Genomic DNA, 10065 nt, shown 5'->3' on the forward strand with positions numbered 1-10065 from the left:
ATTTCGATAATACATGTAAATACGAATTCGGTGATGAAATTGTATTGGTATAATAGGATAACGATTTGATGTTAAGCTTAAACGGTTATCTGAATTAGGGTATTTCAACCCTGTAGGTTTTAGACGGAAGACCGAGACGTGACATCGGACTAGGAACGATCTAGTGATTAAACGTCAAGATCAACGAAGTTCCAACCGAAGGGTCTGAATGTTGGGATCGTATCCAGAATAGGATAGTAGTTTGACGATAAAGCCGAACGATTAAAGTCGAACCAAAGTCAATAGCGGTTAAAGCTTATTGAGGCAAGTATTCCAGAACATTCTTTTAAATACTGTAAGTATTCTCGAATTTTCTTTTAAGTACTCCAAATATTTATTCGTTCCTATTCTAAGTTCAGAATAGTTAACTGTTTTATATTTCCCTGCAATTACTCTTATTATGCATGCTCTTTTATTCTTGTTCCTATAATTCGATTGCTCTCTTGAGCTAATACCCATTCTTTCGGGTCATGTGCGAACCCTGAATTGGGATGTTTTGTATTCAAAATAATTTGATATTAAAATACTCCACGAGCTGGATAGTGATACTTTGGGGGTTAAGTTTTACTTAATCCTAAGGACCGAAACATAACCGGTGCCTTGAGATGGGCCGTAGTGCCTGGGGACCCGACTGGGTCTATACAGGAAGGTATAGATCTGCACTGTATCCTGACTGATCAGCAGGATATAGATGCGAACTAGTGTCCAGTCTAATTTGTTGTTGATCGCCATTAACAGCATTCTCTCTCGAAAGGTTTTATGATTCCAAAACTGGACAAAACCCTGACTCAGGAGATGAATTGGGGAATCGCTTGTCATTTTTGGATTTTAGCTAAAGGCTGGTGACAGCCAACGTTTATTCGTTCACTCACTCAAAATAAATAGAATTGTTTAAAATTGTTTTGAGATTTTGTCCTGGAATTTTCCTTTGTTATTAATATTTACAACTCATATTATATACTTGCTGGGCATTTTTGGCTCACTCTTGCTTTGTAAATTCTTATTTCTGCCAGAAACAGATAAGGATAAAAGTGAATAGCTTTGATAGACAGCAGAAGTTAGAGAAATTTCCGCTGCGAGGGGTTGAAGGAGTTAGAAGAATGTGATAAGAGCATTAGTTCAAAGGTATTTACACTTGTATTCTAGTTGTGATGAGTTGTAGAAGGTTAGATTCTTATTTCATACCATAACCTATAAACGATCTGGATTCAAGGGGTTATTTATTTATTTCTTTATTTTATGTAATGATTGTTTAGTGACACCAAATCTTGACCCCGGATTTGGGTCGTTACAAGTTGGCATCAGAGCTGCAGGTTATTGGTCACTGAAATATGAATAGGTGAGAGTAAGATAGGAATGATAGGTCGTACAGGATAGGAAAGACCCTAGGCATACCCAGTGGAGTTGAGTGTGAACTAGGGTTAGCAAATCCGATATAGAGTTTGTAAGATAGGGTTACTGAGAAAGTGTAAGGCGAATGTCGCAACGCTATAGGTATATTGAATTCTTAGACCCTACAATAATGAGAAATCGACGGATTGACGGAGACTGGGTACGTTACCCTACTTTTCATGTGGCTTTGAAGAATATGCAATCGATTCTTGTGAGAATTTGTGTAAGAGAAGCTACGATTTAACTTAGAATTAGGTAGTAGGACGAGCTTCACGCCGGAGGCAACCAGTTGATGGAAGCCGATGAAAAACCAACGTTGCACGTTTCGAAGGCACCACCGTTGCGAGAAGATTCTTATCACTTATCAGGCGCTGCGCGAGGAATGATATCTACCTTCCTAGATATAGGTAAGACTAGCAAGAAGATGCGACCCTATCTACAGACAGAACATCGAATCGCATGCGTGGTTGTAAGCATAACGTCAAGGACGACGACAAGAATGTCAAAGATAGTACCAGATGTCAGCATGGTGGTAAAATTGTGAATAAAATGATATACAACGGTAAGTGAAGTTTCATCGACTAAGAAATGCGAACAGAGTCCAAGGAAAAGCATAGAAGGCGTACCGAAGTAGAAAGACCCATATATGGGCATTCTTTTAATTAGACATTTCATTGGTGAATCAGGAAAATAGCAAGTAACTTATATAGTCATGACGACCAAATATTTGATTTCCAAAATTTTAAAATGAGATTTCGGAAAAGATTTTCTTAATCAACTTTCAGAAGATTTTTGGCATGAAATGAGTTTTACAAATTGGTTGTCGAATTACTATTTATGTTCTTGTTATTACCAACAGAAAATGACCTAAAAAGATAATGGATTTAGACTCAGTGTTGTTAGTTCGGGGGACCAAGTAGACCCATTGGCAGGAAGAAAGGTTTAAAGTTTTCTGTGAAAAATGAAGGTAAACGTTGTTTAAATAAAATCAATAATTGAATCAACATATTAAAATATTAATTACCCAATTTATAAAATTATTAAAATTTAACAAGACTCGTGATTCAAATGGACGGAGGATGATTGAAGGAAATGAAAGAATCTTCCAGATGATTAGAGAAGAATTATATTTCTATTGACGGAATTGAGGCGTTACGTGATCGATGGATATTTTACGCGACATGGGTGAAATCTAAAGCCGTGATTTTAAATTTTGGAACGACGCGATTAAGATCAAATTATTGAAGTATTTGGTATGAAGGCATTTCCAGACATCATTTCGAAGCGATGATGTGACTTAAATCGTAAACCTGTATCCGAACGATCCTGAAGGAAGATGTAGGCGAAACATGGAACGTGATCAATACTGATATCCTTTATTCTAATACGATAGTTACAAAGAACCCAAATCCGGGGTCAAGATTTGGTGTCACTAAACAATCATTACATAAAATAAAGAAATAAATAAATAACCCCTTGAATCCGGATCGTTTACAGGTTATGGTATTGTTGTGAATATGTTGTGTACTTGATGATTACCTAAACAAAACATCTAAGTAAATTTTACTTAGTGAAATAATGTAGCACTCGACGGATAAGAATTATAGTCCCGACGGATAACTCGTTTTAGTCCCGACGGATGAGTAACTTATTATCCATCGAGTGAGTAGCTTATGTAATAATAAGTTTATAGCACAATGTTGTATGCACCTTTGTATAGAATCTGTAGTACTATATAAGTCATGTTGACTTTAACTAGATATGCAAAATAGGTTGATTAACTGTACATAAGCAATGTCTTGTAATTCTGTATAAGTGAAATGAAGTCAAGTGCCAAAATAGCTATCAACGGATGCTTAACAAAGCTTCGACGGATGATCAAATGACTTTCAACGGATGTTTAAAATAGCAGTCGACGGATGATCAAGTAAGTCATCGACGGATGATCTGAAAGTCGACGGATCATCATATCAAGATTCAAACATCAGTTGAACAGTGAAAGCTGACACACAGCCGTCGAGTTGGATACAAACACACTGTGGAAGCCCATTAACTGGGTAATAGAGGACGAAAAGCAGCAAAGATCAAGACTGTTAGATTTTATATTTATTCAGTTCTTTTGACTTTGTAATCTTGGTAATATATAAACCAAGAGTGTAACAAATAGAAAAACAACTAAGAGAGCTAAGAAACAAACACAGAGAAATCTTTGTAAGCACTATCTTTAGCATTTCCTGTGTTCTTAGTAGTTCTATTTTGTATAAGCAGCTGTGAGCATTTCTGCACACAGAGTCCTCTCGATATATTAAATATATCTCTGGTGGAATTGTTTAAATCCACCAAAAAGTTTTTAAAGACTCTTGTTTTAAATTACTCTTGTTTTGATTCATTAAAGTTTATATTCCGCATTTTGCTAATCAAAACAAATATATCTATAATCGAGTTGAACATTTTTATTTCAAGAAAAAGTTCAAGAATTCCATTCAACCCCCCTTCTGTAATTCTTGCTATATTGTTAAGGGACTAACAATTGGTATCAGAGCAGGCTCTTAATCTATAAAGAGTTTAAAGATCAAAACAATACGGCAAGATGAACAAGAAAGATGTTGGAGTCAAGATTCCTTTTCTTGATAAAGATAATTACCATCATTGGAAGGTAAAGATGCATCTTCATATGCTTTCTCAAGATGAGGCCTATGTGGACTACATAGAAAGAGGCCCTCATGTTCCAATGAGAGCTGCAACAGGAAATGAACCATCTGTTCCAAAGCCAAGGCATGAATGGTCTGAACCTGATCTTGAACAAGTCAGGAAAGATAAAAAGGCCATGAGCATTCTGTTCAATGGTGTTGATGCAGATATGTTTGATAACATCATCAACTGCAAGACTGCCAAGGAAGTTTGGAACACAATACAGATAATCTGTGATGGTACTGAGCAAGTAAGAGAAAATAAAATGCAGCTCCTGATTCAGCAATATGAGCATTTTCACAATGAAGAAAGTGAGTCACTCACTAACATTTTTAGTAGATTCCAAAAGCTACTAAATGCTCTTAAATTGCATGAAAGAGTCTATCAGACTAAAGACTCCAATCTAAAATTTCTCAGATCTCTTCCAAAGGAATGGAAACCAATGACAGTCTCATTGAGAAACTCTCAAGATTATAAGGAGTTTACTTTGGAGAGACTGTATGGCATTCTGAAGACCTATGAGCTTGAAATAGAGCAGGATGAAAGAATGGAGAGAGGAAAGAAGAAAGGAGGATCCATTGCACTAGTGGCTGAACTGGAAAAGGAGAAGGAAGTGAAGATGGAAGCTGTGGAATCAACTTCAAAGGCCTGTGAAAGCAAGGGTAAAGGGCTAGCTGCAGAAAGTGAAGATTCTTTGAATCAAGATGACATGGAGGACATTGATGAGCACCTAGCATTCCTTTCAAGAAGATTTGCCAAGCTCAAGTTCAAGAAGAACTTTGGAGCTGCCAAGCCAAATAGAAACATGGTGGATAAGTCAAAATTCAAGTGTTTCAAATGTGGCTTGGCAGGGCATTTTGCAAATGAGTGTAGAAAGTCAGATTCCAGTAAGAAGAGATTTGAGTCTGTGGATTATAAGCAAAAATACTTTGATCTACTCAAACAGAAGGAAAGAGCTTTTATTACACAAGAGAATGACTGGGCAACTGATGGTTTGGATGAAGATGAGGATGTCAGCTATGTCAATCTAGCCCTTATGGCCAAATCTGATGAAACAGAGACAAGTTCCTCAAGCAATCAGGTAATTACTACAAACCTTGCACATTTATCTAAAGCTGAGTGTAATGATGCAATAAATGACATGTCTACAGAATTGTATCATTTGCGTGTTACACTTAAGTCCCTCACTAAAGAAAATGCTAAAATCAAAGAAAACAACTTGTTTTTGAGTGAGAGGAATAATGTGCTTGAGTCTCAGTTTGTTGAGTTTGAGAAACTAAAAATTGAGTGTAGAATTGCTAAGGAGGAATTAACTGAGTCCTTGAAAAAGGAAGAAATTTTAAAGAAGCAGCTTGATCGTGAACAGGAGGTGATTAAAGCATGGAAAACATCCAGAGATGTTCATGCTCAAATCACCAAGGTTCAAGGAATTGAGTCCTTTTGTGATGAAGCCTGGAAAAAGAATAAGGAGAAACTAGAACCTATTTTGGTAGATGGATTGCTGACAGATGTCTCGACGGATGATAAGGACTATCCGTCGGATAACAAAATGTGTTATCCGTCGAATGATAAAAATCCTAATCCGTCGGCTGTGAGCAAACCCATTAGCAAAGCCAAATTAACCAAGCTAAATGAAGGCTAATGTCTGTTTCCAAGAACTTTGTTTCAGGGGAGTCAAGGCAAGCCAAGAAAGGGAAGAAGGCTAATGTTGGTCACATGACTGTCAAACAGTTGAGTGACAGACTTGAGAAGATAGAGGTAAAAATAGAGACTAAAAGGAAAAACAATAGGAATGGTAAAGTAGGGATTAACAAACATAATAACTACACACCTGACAAATATGCTCCTAGAAAAATCTGTGTCAAATGTGGTAGTGTAAATCATTTGTCTGATAATTGCAAATTTGCCATGCCTACTTCCATGTCTGTTTAGCCTCAATTCTCTAACATGAATGCCATGCCTCCTATGCCTGTTAATGTTATGCCTACACAGAACATGAATGCACAGTTTGCTAACATGCCATTTGCACCTAATCCATATTATGTTGCATACAATATGCCTCAAATGCCATTTAGCATGCCTTACTGGAATAACATGTTTGCACCAAGCATGCCATTTCCTGCTAGCCATAACATGCATAATAATTCTGTTGCATCTAGTGGTTTCAAAGGCCCAACCCAAATGACTAAGGAAGAATCTGAAATTCCTAAGTCAAATGAGTTAAGACCTAAGAAACAGAAGAAGAAAGCTAACAAGGCAGGACCCAAGGAAACTTGGGTACCAAAATCAACTTGATTTGATTTTGATGTGTGTAGGGAAACAGAAGGAATCTTTGGTACTTGGATAGTGGTTGTTCAAGACACATGACTGGTGATTCTACCCTGCTCACAGAGTTTGAAGAGAGAGCTGGCCCAAGTATCACTTTTGGAGATGACAACAAAGGTTATACTGTTAAATATGGCTTGATTTCAAAGGACAATGTCATCATTGAAGAGGTTGCCTTAGTGGATGGTCTCAAACACAATCTGTTGAGTACCAGCCAGCTTTGTGATAAAGGCAACTCAGTAACCTTCAACAAAGAAACCTGTGTTGTGATTAATAATCAAAACAACAAAGTGGTTCTCACTGGTGTGAGAAGAGGAAATGTGTATCTAGCTGACTTCAACTCAACTAAAGCAGAATCTGTAACTTGTCTTCTCAGTAAAGCAAGTCAAGATGAAAGTTGGCTATGGCACAAGAAGCTATCCCATTTGAACTTCAAGACCATGAATGAGCTGGTAAAGAAAGAGCTGGTTAGAGGCATTCCTCTGGTGGAGTTTACAAAGGATGGACTGTGTGATGCCTGCCAAAAAGGGAAGCAAATTAAAGCATCTTTCAGGAAGAAACTTGATTCAGTAATTGAAGAACCTCTACAACGGCTTCACATCGATTTGTTTGGACCAGTCAATGTATTGTCAATCTCAAAGAAAAGATTTTTCCTAGTAATTGTAGATGATTTCTCAAAGTTCTCTTGGACCTATTTCCTAAAGTCCAAAGATGAAGCTAGTGAAATCATCATCAATCACATAAGGCAAGTTAACAATCATCCTGATTTCAAAGTTAGAAGAATCAGGAGTGACAATGGAACTGAGTTCAAGAACTATGTCATGAGAGCATTCTGTGAGGAAAATGGGATCTTGCATGAGTTTTCAGCAGCAAGGACTCCACAACAGAATGGAGTAGTGGAAAGAAAGAATAGATCTCTTATTGAAGCTGCAAGGACAATGCTTGAAGAATCAAAATTACCAACATATTTCTGGGCTGAAGCTGTCAACACTGCATGCTACACTCAGAACATCTCTCTGATTAATCAAGCAAAACGCAAGACACCTTATCAATTGTTCAAAAACAAGAAGCCAACTCTGAACTTTCTTCATGTCTTTGGCTGTAAATGCTATATTCTGAGAAATCAAACTGATCAAAATGGGAAGTTTGATGCTAAAGCAGATGAAGGAATTTTTGTTGGATATGCTGTTGGTAAAGCATATAGAGTCTACAATCTAAGAACCAACATTGTTGTTGAATCTATACATGTTGTGTTTGATGATAAAAAGATTGAAGGACTAAAAGATGGAGATTACCATGAGAGCCTCAAATTCGACAATGTTGAGATGGTCAGTGATGAAAGTGATGATGAGAGTGATCAAGAAAAAGTGTCTAAGGATAATGCAGACAAATCTACTAGAAATGAAGCACAAAACTCAACATCCGTCGAGTTACATAATGCTTCATCCGTCGGAAGGCAATCTGTATTATCCGTCGGAAGACAACCTGCCTCATCCGTCGATACTCAAAATTCACCATCCGTCGGGTTATCAAAAGGAGCAGAAAGTCAAGGAAGATCACCCATAGAAAGCACCCCAATCTCAAATCAAAGATCCACAAACTCAGGGGGAGTTTCTAGCAATCAAAACTCAATCACACATCAAGACAACATTGAGGTCTCTTCATCTAGGGCTAATCTACCTCAACCAAGAAAATGGACAAAAGATCACCCTTTTGAACTGATTATTGGTGATGTTTCTTCCATAGTTCAAACCAGGAGAGCAACTCAAGAAGAATGTCTATACAGCAGCTTCCTGTCTAAGGAAGAACCAAAGAAGGTAGAAGAAGCCTTATTAGATCCTGATTGGATTTTAGCTATGCAAGAGGAGCTAAACCAATTTGAAAGGAATAAAGTATGGAAGCTGGTACCCAAGCCTAAAGGAAAGAATCCAATAGATACCAAATGGGTATTCAGAAACAAGATGGATGAAAATGGCATAGTAGTAAGGAACAAAGCAAGATTGGTTACTAAAGGCTATTGTCAGCAAGAAGGGATAGATTTTGATGAAACATTTGCTCCTGTTGCAAGACTTGAAGCCATCAGAATCTTCTTAGCCTATGCAGCCCATGCCAATTTCAAAGTCTATCAAATGGATGTCAAAAGTGCCTTTCTGAATGGAGATTTGGAAGAAGAAGTGTATGTAAGTCAACCTCCTGGTTTTGAAGATCCAAATTTCCCAGAGTATGTCTATTATCTACTGAAAGCACTTTATGGACTGAAGCAAGCACCTAGAGCCTGGTATGACACTTTATCAAAGTTCCTTTTGGAAAGTCACTTCACAAGAGGTACTGTAGATAAAACTTTATTTTTCAGAAATGTGAATGGCTCTAACATACTTGTTCAAATTTATGTAGATGATATTATTTTTGGCTCTACAGATGAGAAACTTTGTAAAAAGTTTGCCAAACTGATGCAAAGCAAGTATGAAATGAGTATGATGGGAGAACTAACTTACTTTCTTGGTTTACAAGTTAAGCAAGTTAGTGATGGAATATTCATTAGTCAAACTAAATATATTTTTGATCTTTTAAAGAAGTTTGATCTAATGGATTGCACATCTGCAAAAACTCCCATGGCCACTGCAACTAAGCTTGAACTAAACACTACTGAAAAGTCTATGGACATTTCAAGTTATAGAGGCATGGTTGGCTCACTTCTATACTTAACAGCCAGTAGGCCAGATATAATGTTTGCTACATGTTTGTGTGCTAGATTTCAGGCTGATCCTAGAGAATCTCATTTGATAGCTATTAAAAGAATTTTCAGATTTCTCAAAGGAACACCAAACCTTGGCATTTGGTATCCTAGAGATTCTGGTTTTGATCTAACTGGTTATTCAGATGCAGATTATGCAGGTTGCAGAATTGATAGAAAAAGCACAACAGGAACCTGTCAATTTTTAGGAGACAAGCTTGTGTCCTGGTTCAGTAAAAAGCAAAATTCAGTTTCTACTTCCACAGCTGAAGCTGAATATATTGCTGCTGGCAGTTGCTGTGCACAGATTTTATGGATGAAAAATCAATGGCTAGACTATGGTTTGCAAGTTGAAAGGATTCCTATTTTCTGTGACAACACAAGTGCAATTGCCATCACTGAAAATCCAGTGTAACATTCAAGGACAAAGCATATAGACATCAAGTACCATTTCATAAGGGAACATGTAATGAATGGTACTGTAGAGTTACATTTTGTTCCAAGTGAGAAGCAACTTGCAGATATTTTTACCAAGCCACTGGATGAATCCACCTTTTCTAGGTTGGTAAGTGAGTTAGGTATGCTTAATTAGTCTTGAATTTATCTATATTATTCTTGCAATTTGTAAAGAAGCCAGAAATTTAGTTGATTTTTAGTCTTGGATGAAATTTTGGCTAAGTCAAAATTTGTATCTCGACGGATGACCATTATCCATCGGGTTGAGTCATCCGTCGATATACAAATTGTAAATAAAAATCAATTACTTTTCTGGAATATTTTAAAGCTCGACGGATAACATTTTATCCTCATCCATCGAAGTATCTAAATCTGAACCGTTAATTCCCTGAACATTATCCATCGAGTATACCTACAGTTTATAAGCA

The sequence above is a fragment of the Apium graveolens genome, chromosome 1 (genome assembly GCF_009905375.1).
Source record: "Apium graveolens cultivar Ventura chromosome 1, ASM990537v1, whole genome shotgun sequence".
NCBI classification, from domain to species: Eukaryota; Viridiplantae; Streptophyta; class Magnoliopsida; order Apiales; family Apiaceae; genus Apium; species Apium graveolens.